This window comes from Diceros bicornis, chromosome 3 (genome assembly GCF_020826845.1).
Source record: "Diceros bicornis minor isolate mBicDic1 chromosome 3, mDicBic1.mat.cur, whole genome shotgun sequence".
Lineage (NCBI taxonomy): Eukaryota > Metazoa > Chordata > Mammalia > Perissodactyla > Rhinocerotidae > Diceros > Diceros bicornis.
The window spans coordinates 35,169,017-35,188,397 of record NC_080742.1 but is presented as its reverse complement, the minus strand read 5'-3'; the positions used below and the strand labels follow the sequence as shown (position 1 = coordinate 35,188,397).

Below are 19,381 nucleotides of genomic sequence, written 5' to 3'. Positions count from 1 at the left end.
TTGGAAAGCTTCTAACTTCACAACTTGTGTCAGGTCAATTTTTAGGATGATTGTTAAATTGGGAGATACTTCCATAAAGTTTCTTTCATACATGAACTGCAAAATTTCAGGGCATTTCAAAGTTTCTTATGTGGTGACGACTCCTAAATACTCTTTGAATTGAAGACATTCATGAATTTAAAGCTCATTGTAGTCACATATTATGAAGTTTTATGTTATCTTTCTCCATGTTAGTATTCTGTGGTCAAATCAGCAAGAAACACAACTCTTTTCCCAATGTATTCATATGATTCACTCCTCTTCGTTAACTAGATTTTCAAACAATCCATCGAGCCTATTTATTACTTCTATTCAAAATTTATCTCCTCTTTTCAATGAATTACTGCTTTGGGGATAATCAATTTTTTTTTTTTTACAATATATTTTTTAACATCAAAATAATTTCTATTTATTTCATCATTCATCTTTATTGCTTTAGTTTTACGTTCTATTTGAATTTTTTCAGTTCTTTAATAAATAAAGGTAAGGTGAAAAAAGAAGTAACTTCATATCTGTCTAAATTAGGATCTGTCATTTTTCAGCGGTCTTATTGAAACATGCCAGAACATCTTTCAAACTGCAGTTAAAGTCATGCATTTCCAGCTCAACTTCCCTCTAGCTGGATCCGGAAAATGCCTGCAAATCACTCCAAAGCAATCCAACATGTGAGGAAATGTGATGCAAGAGGGCTCAGAGTAGAAAAGAGACAGCAGTCTTGACTAATTGTGGTTTAAAGATCTTAAAATTCTTCAAATTTTACAAAACCAAATGGCCATGTGAACACACAGCTAGAGGTCCTCCCAAGGCCTAGGAGGTGGCCTCTGTGAGGAGGACTCTGAAACGTAAATCCCAGTAAATTAGCTCCTGGTAAGCTTGCCTCTGATTACAGGTAAACAGAGCAGTGAGAAGATCCAGTTTAAGCCAAAGGTCCTTAACTCTCCTCCCAGAGGAGTTGGGTGTTTCCCCACCTCTCCCTCCACTCTCACATAGAATATTCAGTTTCAGGCTGAAGTGTACTTCTAGGAAGTCATTGCAAACTCTAACTTACTTTTTCCCACATTGCACAGCTAGAATCACTTAATCTTAGTTTTTGCCAAAATTGAGATTCACACAAGTTGAAATCTTAATTAACCAAAAATTTCTGACTCTTTTTCAGAAACTTCTTCAGTTTCAGTTTCACCCACCCATTGTTTTGATTGACACATCCAGCCTCTCTCTCTAAAGCTCTGGAAACATCAGCCCTATTTTAACATAACAACTCTAAAAGTCTCATTTGTTCCATACATCCATGAAAGTATCTCTCATTTATAACATAAAGATTAAAGCCATGATACATGTAATTGAGGTGGGAAACATTCTTCAGGGAGCTCAACACTTCATTAGTAGAAGTAATGTAACTAGTGGTACAACATAAGAAACGATAACGATGACATTATATTCACACTGCTCAGCTGTATACACAAAGGGAAGCCTGCACAACATCCAACACATCTATAAAGAAGGAGTCTCAACTGGTTTTTAACACAATTAAAGCTGTTTTCAATTTCTCTTTACAATTCATCTTTCATTTTTAGCCTAGAGAATTCCAAGGTCTTATTGGGGGTCATTACTTCTTACTAAATATTTTATTTACACTATTTATTATCTCCATTTACATTCTCACACTTGTAAGTCCAGCAATAGTTTCAAACAATTATTGCTTTCACCAAATTCTGTAAAAGCTGAAAAATACAGACAGTGAAGAGCACAAACTCTGAAGCCAAACTGACTAGGTTCAAATCCCAGCTCAGCTACCTTCTCCCTGTGATTTTGAGCAGGTACCTTAACTTCTCTGTGCCTCAGTTATCTTATCTGTAAAATGGGGATAAGATACTACCTATCCATAGAGATGCTGTGAGCATTAAATGAATTCACGTTCATAAATACCGAAAGCAGCACCTCACACACACTAGGGCTATATACACGTTTGTTAAATATAAGAAAAATATGTATTCATGTGTAATATGAAATGGGGAGTCATCAGTGAAGCTAAAATCAAGATATTCCCACTAATTTGAGTGGAGTTTTACTATCTTCTGTCATGTGGTAAATTCCAAACTGCCAAAGACAGTTCATTCAAATTTAAATGCACAAACACATTTCTGAGCCAAGTAAACAATTTGCACATTATCAATACCTCATCCATTTCTGATCACAAGGTAGTCAAACATCGACAAGCAGCTTGGTCTAGTGGAGTCTGATGTATGTGAAATGGACTCTAGCTGGGAAGCTTTAGGCACATCATTTAATTTCTTGGAACCTCAGTTTCCATATTTGGGCAAATGGGTATAATACTATCTGAACTTCTTAAGATATTTGCTAAAATTACCTTATAAAAAACATTCATAAAGAGCTATTTTGTGGCCCAACCTCTAGCAGATGCTCAATAAATTGTAGTTGTTATTATAGATGCAACTGACCATTATTATTCTATTCTGTTAATATTACTTTCTACATATTATACTCTATATTAAAGATCGTTGCCCCTCACCCTTCTAGCACTATAATTAAGAAAATCTAACTTTCCTATTCACTTTTGTTAAGACTGTCAAATATAATCAATGTCTGACCTTGTCCTGGACTAAGATTGAATAACACTGGTGAAAGAGATCCTTCATGGATATTTACAAACGCAAATACGACACATAAGGTCCTTTCATTAGTACTTAATGCTATTAAAGTTTTTACAGCTTAGAGAAACTATCATAGAAAAGAATAATTATATAGATGTTTTTGGCATAACAGCTTCAGTTTACACTACCTTTTGTGAGAACTTTCAAAAATCTTAATATAAACTGCTTTATGAATCTTTTGATTATATCTGTATATGAGATCACAGCAAATATCAATGTCCAGTTTTACTTTAGCAAAATATGTGACTAAAGATTTATGACTTGCCCTCCTAAACATACCAAGAAGGGAATTCACATAATTTTTCATTATTTCTGGAGGAAGCCTTTGCCACCAGTACTGAGAATGCTGTAAAATTAAATATTAGAGGCTCCAATTGCTCAATATTCTATAAGCTATGAAAAAATACTTACCCACTCCCATTCCTGGAAAATGCATTAACTAATGTCCCTCAAATATTTTTCCTTGGATTAGGTGGAAACAGTTCAAACCCAAAGAAGACACACAGCTTTAACTTGGAATGTTGGCTGTTAGAGGGTGCGCTGCTGGAAAGTAATTAAACCACCTTGTATCCTCACTTAAGTGAGATTATAAAAACCCAGAAAACAGACCTTCAAGGAAAAAATGTCAAAACTGTTTAAATTAATTTAGCCATTAAATCTCACCGCATTTATTGTGGAATTGTTATAGCATTCATTTAAACTTCAAAAAAAGTAACTGATAAATATTTGCCTTGGAATCCCACACAATTTTTCTTTAAATCTATTGTAAAATACCAACACCAACTATGGAAAGGCTATAGGCTAGAACTTTTAAAAGCACTATGAAGGGAAATTTTTGAAAAAAAAAAAAAAGAGAGAAGAAAACAACAACAAATAGCAAATACAGAAATGAATGCAATCACATTGATCTAGTTGAAGAGGAGCCCAGGGTAGGGGAAAATCCTGGGTGATGCGACATTTCTAGCACAGCAATGAAAGGGGATACACAGTGATATTAGGAATGTGGGAATTTTGGTGGTTCCTAGACTTATTGATGACCAAGCCTGGTACCAGGCTGACAGACCTAAATCCCAAAGAATTACTGTGACAAACATTACATTCTTTTCTCAAAACTTTTGCTTCTAAGAATAACAGAAAAAAAATTTAAATTTATATATTAAAATGTACTACTATTCTCAAAAGAGCAACAAGATATATAGTATTTAAACAAATATGAAAAGGCAATAGATTTTCATAAAATTTGGCAAATGGGTGAATCAGCATTATGATCATATTTGTAATGTACCACCACAGCACAATGTTGGTGACTTTGCTGTAAATGTAAATCCAAGGCAAAGATAAGTCCTACCTCACCTGCTCCCTTCAAACAGAATTAAAGCAGCTCTAACAAGAAGATTGATTAATTCATATTCATATTCCAATTCGGGAATTGGTCATCTAGTTCTGTAGCAGCAGCAATTTCAAAACGTCATAGTTTAGTTCCATAATACTTCTATAAATCTTTACTTTAAGAATAGGTACTGAGGGGCCGGCCCAGTGGCGCAAGCGGTTAAGTGCGCGCGCTCCGCTGCGGCGGCCCGGGGTTCGCTGGTTCGGATCCCGGGCGCGCACCGACGCACTGCTTGGCAAGCCATGCTGTGGCGATGTCCCCATATAAAATGGAGGAAGATGGGCACAGATGTTAGCCCAGGGCCGTCTTCCTCAGCAAAAAAAGAGGAGGATTGGCGGATGTTAGCACAGGGCTGATTTCCTCACCAAAAAAAAAAAAAAAAAAAAAAAAAAAAAGAATAGGTACTGAATTATATGTTCTAATCCACAGAATAGAATTTGGTTTAAGGAATTATCATGTCATATAACTTTATGACATAAATAAATATATAATAAAACATAATAAAATATATAATTTTATATATGAAATAAAATACATAAAGCTTTACTAGAAGATTACACTTTGTTTTCCTATTTTGGGGCCCTATTATGAGAATTAGCCTATTCTCTAATAATTTAATTTCTTATTTAGATTTAAATAGGTTTAGATTTAATTTCTATACTTTCTTCCAAGAACACAAGCAAACCTTCCTTTTCCTGTAAGGAAAATTATTTGTTAAACTGAAAATAATGAAGGCCGAGTTTTCGGTTATATAGAGAAAGAGGATAAGTCAGCAAGCAACAATGAAGATTTCCCATTTCCAGAAACCTTGACCTGGTGGGCACAGCGCTAGAGATGAAAGGACCAAAACTCTCCATCTCTGCTCTGAGTTACTACTCTGGCAGCCTTTCTGGCAGTTTCAATTGGTTAAAAGGTCTATTATTTCTTGACAAAAATATATTTTATAAGTGTGAAATAGCACAATAGTCTAAGATCTGCAGCTTTCTGAGTGGCACTGTAGAACAGTGGACAGAAACCATCCTTTGCTTTACTTCCCTGTGACCTTTACACCAAGTCACTGGAAATCTCTGAGCCTCAGTTTTCCTCATCCATAAACCAGGATAAAAGCATTTGCTCTGCCTTGTTCTAGGAATTTCTGAAAGGATCAAGTAAAGTAGCATGTATGAAATGCTCTATAAGAAAGAAAGTGTTCAATATATGGAGTGATGTTAACAATAGAAGCAAAAATAATAGTGAATATTAATGAAATAAAATATATTAAACTATAATTGGGCTTTCCAGGACTAGGTCTCTTGGGTTTTAAGAATTTTAAGAATTATAAAGGAAAAAGGGTGAGTGACTTTTCCAAAAGGTAACAACTTCAAAAAAAAAAAAAAATAGCAATACTTCTGAGCAAAACAAGGGTAGAGCTATCCCCTGCCCTGGGACAGACATCAAAACATCACTGCATAACATGTCTAGTCTCCCATGGCAACTCCAAAACAATAGTAGGATTTATCAATCCCTTCCATCTCTATTATTTAGGAAAAAAGTCCTCATGGCCTAATGGCTAATGAAGGTATCTCATTACTATTTCTCACCATGTACTTGAAGGCCACTTTGCCTACTTAACAATTAACATCATTTCTAATTAGATATATGAAGTATCTAAAATAAACATGGCAATAACTTTTAAAGAATTTACACGCACACACACTCTCATTTTTTAAAAAGAATATAAACATTAAAAAAATTCTTTTAAATCTATAGGACCTTAATTCCTGAAGATAGCAATAAAAAAGGGGATTGTTTGCGTAAACTATTCCAAAATAATGAGACATTTCCAAGTTTGTGTCTGAAGTTCTTTAAACAAGGTGGCCTTTTTAGTGAGTTGAGATAAAGGTTTAAAACATTTTAGGGACAGAGCATTGGGTTGGCATTCTGCCACTTTCTACACCAGATAATTTCGGTTGCTGCTGTTTGTCTCATATGTTTTTCATTCTCCCTCTAGGGAAGTCAAAGCCTTTTCACTTGCAGACAAATTTTACTGTAGCTCTGGTAACTACTTTACAAGGTGATAAGCATTCACAAGAGGCTTTTATTAGGCCGGTAGCTGAAGCAAAAACTACGTGCACATATTTAGACAACATGTGTGAAATGGAAAACTTTAAACATATGAGACTTCCAAGTTAGCCTAATAAAACTGCATATCCCATGAAAAATCTGGGGGTAGAAGGAAGGAACATGCTAAATAGCCTAAAATATAACTGAATTTGTATATTTTCTTTGCCTTCAACTCAAACTAACGGCTTGTTTAATTAACAATACTATCTCCTGCATCTGCTAACCCAGTGCTCTCTGATTTTGCCCAGAGTGTTTCCCTCCATCACTTTTCCAAATGATTTTGCAAAGTTAGAACAGAAATCTTTGCTTCTATCATGTTTCTTCCATTCAGTTCCATGAGTAGTGTCCCAGAGGAGTAAATGGCCTGAACTCCATGGTACATGCAAGCACTGAGGACAACTAAGCATTCAAATATGAGACTACTGGTTAAGACACAATTAAGGTTCAAAAGTACTTAACTAATTGGAGAAAGAAAACATCATCAGCTATCAGAAAGGCACCAGTCATGAGGTGCCTTAAGGTAGGCCCTGGATGCCAGATAAGACTTGGGTAAGTGGAGAGAAGAAACAGCCTGGGAAATGACAAAAATAATGTCCCAAAACAATTAGCTTTCAGGGCCCCGAAAGACTGAGCAAAGAGCTCTGATGAGAGGCAGTGCAAGATGTGGGAAAACAGACCATTTGTTGGAAATCACTGCACTAGACTAGTTTTTACACACCATGAAATAAAATATACTCAGTGATATTCAAGTCTCCTTCAACAACTCGCAAGTTTATATTGTCAATCTAATAAAATAAACTCTCCTTGGTTTGTAAAGATACAGTCCTTTTCCTGACAACATAACTTTTTCTGATCTGTCACTAGACTGTAAGCTTACTGAGAATGAATTCCATCTTATAACCCCAGAAGTTGATCCCAGGATCCAGCACATTAGCAGGTACAAAAATAAATGCTTCCTGAATGCTACAGCAGAGTGCAGAGTTAGGAAATGGACTTTGTTGGCACAGAGAAATGGAAGTATAATCTTTCTCAGTTTGTCACTGACAATGCATATCCCATAAGGAGTTAAGAGATTCCCGGGGGGGCCGGCCCCATGGCTTAGCGGTTAAGTGTGCGCGCTCGGCTACTGGCAGCCTGGGTTCGGATCCAGGCGCGCACCGACAGACCGCTTGTCCGGCCATGCTGAGGCGGCGTCCCATATGCACCAACTAGAAGGATGTGCAACTACAACATAAACTATCTACTGGGGCTTTGGGGAGAAAAAGGGAAAAAAAGGAGGAAGATTGGCAATAGATGTTAGCTCAGGGCCAGTCTTCCTCAGCAAAAAGAGGAGGATTGGCATGGATGTTAGCTCAGGGCTGATCTTCCTCACCAAAAAAAAAAAAAAAAAAGAGAGAGAGAGAGAGAGATTCCCAAAATAAAGTCACAATGTAGTTAGAAATCAGAGAGAAGAAACAGTAGAATCTCAAAAACAAAGTTTATGAGGGACAACCTACAGAATGGGAAAAAATATTTGCAAATCATATATTTGATATGAGACTTGTATCTAGAACACATAAGAACTCTTACAACTCAATAATAAAACGACAAATAACCAATTTAAAAAATGAGCAAAAGATCTGAATAGACATTTGTCCAATGAAAATATACAAATAGCCAATAAGCATATGAAAAAATGCTCAACATCTTGAGCCATCAGGTAAATGCAAATCGAAACCATAATGAGATACCACTTCATACCCACTAGGATGCCTACAATCAAAAAGACAGACAGTAACAATTAGTGTTGGCCAGGATGTGGAGAAACTGGAAATTACATACACTGCTAGTGGGATTGTAAAATGGGCCACCCATTTGCAAAACAGTTTGGCAGTTCCTCAAATGGCTAAACAGTTACCATATGACCCAGCAATTCTACTCCTGAGTATATAAGAGGAATGAAAACACGCCTACACAGAAACCTGTACGTAAATGTTCACAGCAGCATTATTCATAATAGCCCAGAAGTAAAACAACCCAAATGTCCATCAACCGATGAATAGATAAATAAAATGTGTATAGCTATACATGGAATAATATTCAGCAATAAAAAGGAATGGAGTAATGATACATGTTCCAACATGGATGAATCTCGAAAAGTATAAGTAGTAAACAAGCCAGTCACAAAAGATCACATATTGTTTGATTTCATTTACGTGAAATGTTCAGAATAGGCAAATCTACAGACACAGAAAGTTGGGGGAAAATGGAAAGTGACTGCTAATGAGTACAGAGGTTTTTTTTAGGGGTGATGAAAATGTTCTAGAATTGATTGTACAACTACATAATGGTTGCACAACTCTGTGAATACATTAAAAGCCATCAAATTGTACACTTTAAATAGGTTAATGTTATGGTATATGAATTATATCTCAATAAAGATTTTATCAAAAAATATAGTTTCTGTTTGGAGTGATGAAAAAGTTTTGGAAATCAACAGTGGTGATGGTTTCACAACATTGTAAATGTAATTAATACCACTCAATTGTACACTTAAAATGGTTAAAAGAGAAAATTTTATGTTACATATATTTTACCACAATAAAAAATTTTTTTTAAAAATCAGTACAGAATGGAAAAAAAAATAACTCACTTTCCCCAGTTTTAATTATGAGTAGATTCTTTCTCCAAAAGACTCACTTTGTCCCAAGTAGGAAAATCCCATATCTAAAATATTTTATAAGCCCATACACATACAGAAGAAAAGTATTAATATGATTTTGGAAAGCTTACTGAAGTAAATAAATCAGTATAACATAAAAAATCTGTAAAGGATATCAAAATCAAATGCTATTGAACATTCTGTTTTCAATTTTATAATTGATACACTTCATATCTGTGGTTCTTTAACCTGCCTTAACACTGTTTTTGACAGATGATGTTTGTTAACTGCTTTGCTATTTCCTGTTGTGAGGAAATTAACCGACTGTTACAATTCAGGTTTTAACAAATACCATTTCTACTATCCTTTGCTAATTATGCTGTGCCTGGATTTTGCGTAACATTTCACACTACATTTATTCTCCTACTTTGCTTTTAGAGCAACTTATTGTAAGAAAGTGAATTCATATACATTTCATTTTGACTCACCAGACCCAATCTGATTGTTGCCTCTAAACCAATTCTAGACAGATATTTAAACAGAAATGCACATTGATGTGAATAAACTAAAAATAAGATAATACTTAAATATAAAGCACCTCTTTCGGGTTTCAACAGGAAGGTAAACACATTTACGTATAAACCAAACAAAAACAACCGAATACATGTAGTGTAAAAACCATGTGCTTTACAATAAATATTTCTCTGCAAGTTTTTTCTAATACATTGAGAATTATTACTTCAACGTGATTAAATTGGAATGTATAGCATTTTGATGGGTTTAGTTTAAAGAAAGTCTATTACGATAGAGAGAGGAGCAAATATTCTACCATAGTGCCATTTATACAAAGTAAGCATCAATATCGGGGAAGGTGGAAAAATTAAAACATCACACAATAGTAACTGTAATCAATCAAACTTATTTTAGATAAATGAATACAGAATTTCAAATCTGTAATTATTCCTATTTATTTTCTACTCAATTGACAATCTTGAAAATCACTTTAGCTAAAAATTTTAGTTCTATATTAGGCTCATTAATTAACAGAATAAATCTTTCTAAGAAGTTGTGACTTGGAAAAGATACCTTGGGAAACAGGCAACAATACTAACATAAATTATGCCTTGATAAAATATAAGCATGTAAATAATATTATGTATGGTGAAAACTTCAGTTTCTGTGATGAAAAGAAATGTTAATCTTTTCAGATGAGAAAAATAATTACTGATGAACATTGGATGCAAGGGCTAGGAGACACTAGAAACTATATTTTTTATGAAATTTTTAAAAAACCAATACATTTATTAAGCGGACACTTTGTAAAGAACATTTTCCTAATCATTTTACATACTTAATTTCATTTAACCTCATAAAAATTTTGTGGGGTAGGTATTCATTATGTATAGCCATTTCATACATGAGAAAACTGAGGGTGAAGAGATTAAGCAGCCTTTGCAAATCTGCAGGAGTTAAGAATTAGAGCTGGGGTTGAATGCAAGTCCATGCTCTTTCTAGTATATCATTCTTCTTTCCTGTAGTCAACATTCTATCATTTACCAAGATAATTCAGTGGCATCAGCCATTGCAACTGTAAAAGAGCTCAGGGAATATCAGACATTCCTGAAGTCTGATTGGTTCAGCTATATTACCCAGCTGGGGAGGGGAAATAATACCAATGCATAGCAATCCCTACTTTTCCAAATTCTGGTACACCAGAACAAACAAATGAGTAATCAAAACTAAATTCAATTCAACCTCAACCTTCAAATTTTTTAAAGTTCTAGTAATCCAAATAATGGATTATTTATAAATATATATGTATGTGTATATATATATATAATTATAAAAGTAATACAAGCTTACACTCAAAATACACAAGGATGGGTCTAATTCTTACTGAAACACTTTTCTCTTAGCTTCACAGCACCTCTTCGCCTCAAGATTTTCCTCTTGACACGGGCTGTTCTTTCTCAGTCTCTTTTGTAAGCTTCTCCTACTCTACTCAAGCTCTAAATTTTAGACTTACCCAGGGCTAGGTCCTGGGCTCTCTTTCTCAACATTCCCTCTCTAGGTGATCACATTCATTCGCAAAGATGTAAATACCATCTGCATTCTAATAATCCCCAAATTTATACATAATTAAACCCAAACCTCTGCTAAAAACCTCCACTACTACATAAAACTTACTTTGTCCAAAAACTGAACTCTCCATCTTCCCCCCAAAAATGCTCCTTCTCTAGATTTGTATATTCCATCCTGTGGCTTATGCCACCAGACACCGAGATTAATTTTAGGGTACTTCCTTGTCCCCGTATTTAAGCCATCACCAAATCCCCAAATACATACTAAATGTGTCCACTTCTCTCCATTTCTACTGTCCCTACTCTAATCCAGGTCAAAACCATCTCTCACCTGGACTATTTATTATTGCTTTAGGCCACTTCCTACCCCTCCTCTCCAATAACCAGTGAGGTCTTTAAATTAAAACAAACAACCAAACAAAAAAAAGACAGTACCACTTCTCTGCTTAAAAATTCTTCAATAATTTCACCTTGTACTTTAGAACAAAATTCAAACTACCAAGTCTTGTATGTTCTAACTTGCCCGTTCCTCTCCATCTTCATCCCATGTTCTCTGCTCCCCTCCTTGTACTTTAGGGGCACTAGTCTTCTTTCAGTTCTTCCAGTAAGCCAAAATCCTTACTGCCTCAGGGCTTTTGCACACGCTGCTGGTTCATCTACCTGGAACACTTTCCTCCACTTCTTGCCTAGCTAACTCTGATTCATCCTTCAAGTTTCAGCTCAAATATCACTTCCGTGAAGAGGCCTCCCTAAACTGCACCCCCCAAATTAAATTAGTTCCCTCTTGTAAATTCTCTCTCATAGCATCCTTTTCTTTCTTTCATATCACTCATTACAATTTCTAAGTAAATGAATCTGTATGTGTGTATGTGTAGGAGTGTATTAAATGCCTGGCTCTTCCACTAGGTTGTACAATTCATGAAGACAGGGACCATGTCTGTCTTGGTCACCCCTGCATAGCCAACACTTTGCATAGCATCTGGCACATAATGGGTGCTTTATAAATATGTGCTGAATTAAGTAATTCGTGGAAAGTCCCAGTCTCCACCAACACCCCATTCCCAGGCCCTGAAAGGAACCACTGTAACAGTTTCTTTTTTATCTTTCCAGATATGAAAACACGTTTAAAAGGGAAAGAGTTCAAATATGAACATATTTTAGTATGTTTTCCTAGTATAAATTTTTACATGTGAATTAAATCTAATAAAAAATAGTTTTAGAAAGATAATTTAGAAAGAGAAGTAGGGCCTGGATAATATACAAAATACAGTAAAAACTGTTGAGAATTTGAATACAAAAAGTAAATGTTACAGAGAAAGAGGCCATTACCACGTAGACCTTCAATATATCAACACACACGTGCTGGGCATCTGTTATGCACCAGGCCTTGTGCTACCCAATGGAGGTTGCTCACATGAGTAACGGTTTAACAATAGCATTTTATCACTTTGGTAAGTTTTACGAGGCAGTTGGTAGGAAAGATTTCTTCAATAAAACTATAATTATAAAATAGTGCATTTTATTCTACCAAAAAATTAAAATATTTTGAGTAGAAAAATAACTCTGTCATTTTTCAAAGGTGTTGAATTTTTAATAAGTTGATTTAAAGCCTTATACTTAATACTCCCATTTTCAGAGGAAGGAGAAATGCAGGTTTTGATCAGTCCTTATCATCTTAATTGTAGTTAACTGAAAAGTCCAAAACTGTTTTCCAGTAAACCAACAGTTTCATGTTTAGTCAAGTTAATGTTGGCTCAATAAGCATAGAGAACCTCAACTGTCATTCAAATTGTGTTTTAATTCATTGCGTTAAAAATCTGTTTAAAAAAACTACTACTTTATTTTTTCCTTGCACTTAAAAGGAATTTAAAGTGTTCTTAGTAAGTTCAACACCTGGGGAAACTTCATTAAGTGCTATTCCCTGAAATTACTGCTTCATCTTGCAAAATAGGGGCTTTATAACCTAAAGAAGTTAATGTAATGCGCACGACTGCTCAGGGACTCACAGCGGCACTAGGGATCGCTACCACGCTATTAGCTTAATTAATGTTTCCATCAAATGAATGGAGTGCACAAAAAAAAAAAAATCATGCCTAAAAGTCAGGGTTTAACAAGGATTTAGAGAAACGATGAATTCCTGATTTCAACATTAGTGAAGAAGATTTTAAACTTATTTATGCTCTCAAATTGTCTTTAATCCTGGTAGCTACAAGTCAAGACATAAAAATGGATCTGGATGAAGTTCAAAAAAACTACAATGATTAAGGAATTTATTGACTATTATATGTCAGAAACTATAAAAAGGGTGATGACTCTTCAGGATGGAAAGGCTAATGCAAAAGGCAGATTATAAGACAGGACAGTGCTATGAACTCTTATGAAAGGTATATCCTACTTGAACTTGTTCACCAAATTTCAAAATTCTAGACTTTCAGATTTCTACAACAAAGGCAATACCAACTTAAAATGTGAAATAATTTAGGACAAATATTATTTTAAGCTGTGGATAGAAAATATCGATCTCATAAGAAGTGGTATAAAGCTAAATTTATTATAGTTTGAAGGAGGATTTACATGATTTTTATGGGTTTTATGGAGTTAAAAGTAATCTTGCAAATATATTTGGGTAGGGATAGAGAATTGCTAACTTTTTAAGGCTGTTATTACAAAGGATAGTCATGAATTCTCACAAAACATCCTTTGAGGTGGATGCAAAAAAATACAGGTTAGGATCAGATACTGGAATTCTTTTGCTTCATATTAAAATTTGCCACTGACCAGTTTTCAAATGAAAGTTTTAGCCTGCTGCTCAGAATTTCAAATCTACCTCATGCCTTGAAAGTAGTAGCAATTCCAGGGTTTCAAGCACTTGTAACAATTATGCACCTTATTCACAATAGCCAAGACTTGGAAGCAATCTAAGTGCCCATCAAGGGACAAATGGATGAAGAAGATGTGGTATACATACACAATGGAATACTACTCAGCCATAAGAAACAATGAAATCCAGCCATTTGTGACAACATGGATGGACATTGAGGGTATTATGCTAAGCGAAATAAGTCAGAGGGAAAAGGTCAAATACCGTATGATCTCACTCACAAGATAAAAACAACAACAAATAAACACATAGAGACAGAGATTGGATCGGTGGTTAGCAGAAGCGAAGGAGGGAGGGGGGTGAAAGGGATGATTAGGCACATATGTGTGGTGATGGACTGTAATTAGAATTTGGGTGGTGAATATGATGTAATCAATGCAGAAATAGAAGTATAATGATGTATGCCTGAAATTTATACAATGTTACTGCAATAAAAACAAAAACAATTATGCTCCCATTTAAGGGAAAAAAGGGGGGTTCAGTGTATAGTAATTAGATGCTTAATAATAGTCTTGACTTATTTAAGCTGCCATCTTATTTTCCCCGTTGACACAGGGACTATGAAGCTTACTCAGCTTTCTCTTCAGGCAAGTCCTGCTTAACCTTCCTGTGCTCCCCTTTGTATAGACAAATACGGAGAATCTGAACGCCTTCATAAGTTTCTCTAACCAATCACGGCAAGCAGGGTCATTTCTTCTACTCTTCATGAATTCATCATCATTCCAATCCTATAAATTTCTCTGAAGATCATGAAATATCTTGATTAGTATAAACTCATAGTTTCCATTTTTTACATATATATTGCAAGAAATACTAAGTGCTTTTGACTCTAATAAAAATATCTAGCTTTTCTAAAGTTATTGCTTTACTTGCTATGTCATTAGAAACACCGATCAGCTTCCTTGAGAAAAAGAGATCCTGAAGAATTTAAGTTTTGAAAATATTTCTGACCATATTTAGGCAGCAGAGGGGCTGAGGTTAAACCATACTGCACAAGAGTAAATAATCAATTACTTCAAAGAAATACTTGTTGAGTACTCACGCTTGCCACAAAGAACTGTTTCATTTTTTTGAGCGCCACATGAAAAAAGCAGGTGTTAGGCATGAGGGAAAATGCCAAATCTCACCTTACTGACAATACGATGATTTCACAGGGACCAGTCAAGGTAACGATAGTGAGGTATACATTGAATGCATGATTAAACCTCAAATGCCTGCTGATACAGCAGTTCACTGCTAAGTATTCATATGGTCTCATCTGTGGTCAAATTAAAAATTTGATATTTTAACAAACTATGCTAATTTCCTACTTTAAAAATAAATTAGCCTAAGCTATTTAAGGTATACTTATACAATAATTAAGCAACATCTGAAATACTTTATTAATCTTAAAAGTTCTAACTTCTTCAGATATTGTGCCTGAATAATGGTGCTGTGAAGTAAAAATAATTTCTTACCCTTTTCCCTAAAATTTCTGCCAGTTCTTTCAGGATTCATTCCCTATACCCCCTCTCCTTCTTTTTATTTCCTTTTTCCATTCTCTATCTCAGCTGGGAATGTTGACCTTGATAGCAATGGCTCGACTTTCTCTGGCTACCATCTACTTCCAAATGCAGCCATATCAAGGCAATTGCACACGGCAGATGTTAAAGAAATGCTGGGACTTTACTCTCCAGGGTAAAGACAGTGCCATCTTTAAGCCTCAGCACCATCCCAAAGAGGATAAAGGCTGGGGGTTCTGGCCTGCAGAAAATATGAAAGCAGGAGCAACACAGAAAGAAATGTCTACATGTGCTGTCACTAGGTAGCCAGAGCCTTAAGAGTAGCTCAGAAAAAGAACAAATTATTGGTAAAGCTAAAGCAAGAAAATTTTCTTGTTGCGTAGCAATTGGTTACATAACCACAAACCATGGCATATTTGGTTACAAGGACCAAGTTCATTTATATTCATTGCTTAATAGAAGTTTTTTTACATCCATATTATTTTGGAATACCTTAATATTGATGCAACAACCTAGTGTCAATTGGCCTTGAACAACAGTCCATTAAATATCACCAGGTCCTGCTTGAACCAGTGTTTAGTATTAAATACTACCCCAAAGCATCCAACTCAAAAAGAGATGATTTAAATTTTATGACTTGATGAATACAGCAATGATTTATTTTTTGGCACTATGGGCACAGGGTGAACAAGCTTCTGTTTTGTTTGTTTCATTTTCAAGTTTAGCAAGTCAGATCTCATACTGGAAAAATTTCAAAAAGCATACTAAATTCTTCCAATGCCTATACTAGGCCTTGGTCATAAGTTAAACATCTTTAAGAAATTGGATTAATTCTTTCAATAGCTAACTACTATTTAATATTCTATACACCTTTTTATCAATTCAAAATGATTATAATCCTACATGTATCTAAATGACTTTTTTCTATTAGAATCCATTTTCTCAATTGATAACATGAAAAACTAGGTTATGCTGCTGCTTTGTTTTAAGGTGACTAGTAAGAAAAAGTTTTATTAACACTGGATTTTCCATTACATAATAATGGCTAATGTTTATTGAAGACTTAGTTTATTATACTTATATATACTTAGTATATACTTAGTTTATTGAAGACCATGCAAGTGCTGGGCTAAGCCTTTGACACATATTATCTCATTTAATCTTTACAACTATCTGGTAAATTAGGCATTATTATTCTATTTTACAGATGGGGAAACCGAGGCATAAAGATAGTAAATGACTTGCCTAAAGACCAACAGCTAATTAATGTTATGTAAACCAGATTTGAACTCTGGTCTAATGAAGCTCCTGGCCACTAGGTTAGATTGTCTCTCACTGGAGGATCTCCCATTGTAATTCACCACAGGAAATTCTGCAGGAAATGATTTGGTCCAGTTAGCCAAGAGGATTACTCAGGCTAGCCCCCTACCAAGCATGAAGCACCATTCAGTAAAGAAAACAGACTCATCTTGAGTTCTGTAAGTCAAATCTATATAAGCTTATTGAGAGCATGCAAAAGAGACGAGAGAAAAAGCCAAGGAAACAGCCTTCATTTCAAGAAAAAGCAAATATTCAGTATTAGTTAAAAAGAAGCAAACGTACCAACCTTATATCACGGTGTTTCTACCTGTTACCATAAAATTTGACTACTATAAAATTATGCTACCTGCCCACATCCCACACACTTACTTAAGTTACTACATATAAAAAGACAATATGCTAAGCTTCAAGGAGACCAATTTAGCAAAAACTCACAGGTAAACAAAGCAAAAACATCATTTTCCCATAGATGAAAATATAAGGGTAATTAAAACTTTATAAATCTCAATGCATACATTAAAATAGTACAACCATTGATGTGACATCAAAAAAATAAATAAAGCTGTCATAGGTGAAATAAATCAAATAATACTGAGTATTTCCTACTGATTTTGTTTTTCACTTATACTGTGGTGGTAGTTTGTTTTCTCCAAGCTTTTGATCCCACAACATGACCAAACATTATTTGCTCTGAAGATTAAATAACAGACAAAACAAAACCCAAATTTAAGAACTGGTGGTGGGCTTGGGCAGAAACCTCAGCTTTCCGCTGGCAAGAAGCAGACAGTGCTGTTGAGTGAGCATCCATTCTGTGCCCAGCGATGGGCTGCGTACTTTCCATAAGTTATTTTACATAAGTTATCAGACCTAAACATCACAGCAGCCCTACCGAGACCATGTCATCATCCTCCTTTCACAGCTGAGGAAACTGAAGCCCAGAGAGGTTAATTAACTCACCAGAGTCCCAGCTGGCAAGTAGCAGAGCTGAGACTCAGATCCAGATGTCTGACTCACTAGACAATGGGGTTTTCCCCTAAATTAACATTTAAAATTATATGTATTTTTTAAGCTTAACTCTTTTCTCTCCAAAAGACAACAGGATTCTCAAAGCGTAGCTTTAGAGAACCTGGTGGACAGGCGCAGCCCAAGCCAAGGAAAGGAATGCCCAGCTACCGAGACAGGAGAAGCAGCGGGGTTTGTGGGGAAACCAGAGGCCCAGGGACCTCCTGCCACCCCGGTTGCTTTGGGTTTGTTTCCTATCATGGGGGAATGGAAAGTGACCAGCTCTTCGGGCAGCCACTGGAAGCCGGGCCCTAGCCGTCCTGGATGCATTGGTAGAGGATGACGTCTGCCTTCTGAATTGTGGAAAAGCTCAGAGAGACACAATGCCTCCCATCTCAACACATTAAGAAACAAGTCTATCACTTCCTATTTTGCTCTGTCACACTATATGAAGACATTAAGAAACAATTTTGGGATTCAAAGAGGGAGAGCTCTTTCTTAAAGAAAGGAGGATTTTTGAAAGAAACATTTCAAGGAACTTCATTAGATGAAGAAAAACATGTTCTGTGAAATGAAAACACGTAACTAAGGGCTGTCATGCACATTAGAAGGCCTGCATCGATAAGATAATTTGAAGAGCATATTGGAATAAAATGAGTGAACAGATGCAATTGAAATAAACAGAACTCCTCCATCTAAGTACAGAGGTAGAAACTCAGCAGGTGAAGAGGCATTTAAATGTACCTTCATGAAACTGGGAAGTGGAAAAATGGAGCTGTGACCTGAGGATCCATGGTTTAGCACATGAGCTGGAACTTAGGAGGAAGAAATGCAGTGATTTCAAAATTGAGCTACAAAAATCCAAAGGGATCAGTCTCAGGAAGAGGAACGGACCAGCAGACATCTCTAAGCTTGGGTAAGCTTCTCAAGTCACAATATGTTATGTGCATACTGGGAACTGAGGAGAGAAATGACTAATTTATATCTGTGACTTAAGTGCAGCCTGAACTACTAAGAACACTGAAAACCCACACTGCAATCAGGAGAGGCCAAGAGAAGGCACTGAAGTCACTGGGAAGGACAGCACAAAAATCCATCTGACACATTTCACTGCAACATTGAAAAGACAGCCCTCTCTCCCACCAAATGGCAAAGCTTTTTGTAATAAATACCACCGCTTCCCCCTTACCAGGAGAATTGAAGATTTTGTCAGAGAAAGCAATTCTCTAATCATGGACAGAGAATGAGAGATCCATTCCCAACAACGGCACAAACTTTCAGGAACACAACTACTATGGCAAAAATTCTATGGAAGATAATTTATGGGTGTTCCTAAGCCCTCCTAAATTGAGTGAGGCAGCCTGTGGGGAGACTAAGAGTAAAACTTTAGGATCGACATAATCAAAACTGCCTTTATAGGAATTAATTCTGAAGCGATTCATATCTGGAGGTGAAGATGTGAGATCTTCCCCAGTGGTTCTCCATGAAATGTGTATGACAAACTGAAAGTGGACTTGGATTGAAAGTTTGCATAAGACATCAGCATACACACACACACACACACACACACACTGTACCTTAAAAAACTACCTTTAAATTATACTATCTTTCCTTCCAGTCGGATACCATGATGGGTCATTTCTAGCTATAATATCTGTGCCCTCAAGAGTGTTATGCTGTCAATTACCCAATGTCAACTTTTCTCTTTGACCTTGCAACAATATTCATTTAAGGCATAATCACTCTTCAC

At 35.7% G+C, this 19,381-nt stretch overlaps 1 protein-coding gene and 1 pseudogene across 7 annotated transcripts in view; one reads left to right on the top strand and one right to left on the bottom strand.

Annotated features, from left to right (window-relative positions):
* UMAD1 (UBAP1-MVB12-associated (UMA) domain containing 1) overlaps positions 1-19,381 on the bottom strand; it is a 245,805-nt gene that overhangs the window by 150,932 nt on the left and 75,492 nt on the right. The window lies entirely within an intron of this gene.
* Positions 15,382-19,032, top strand: LOC131422697 (5-azacytidine-induced protein 2-like; annotated as a pseudogene).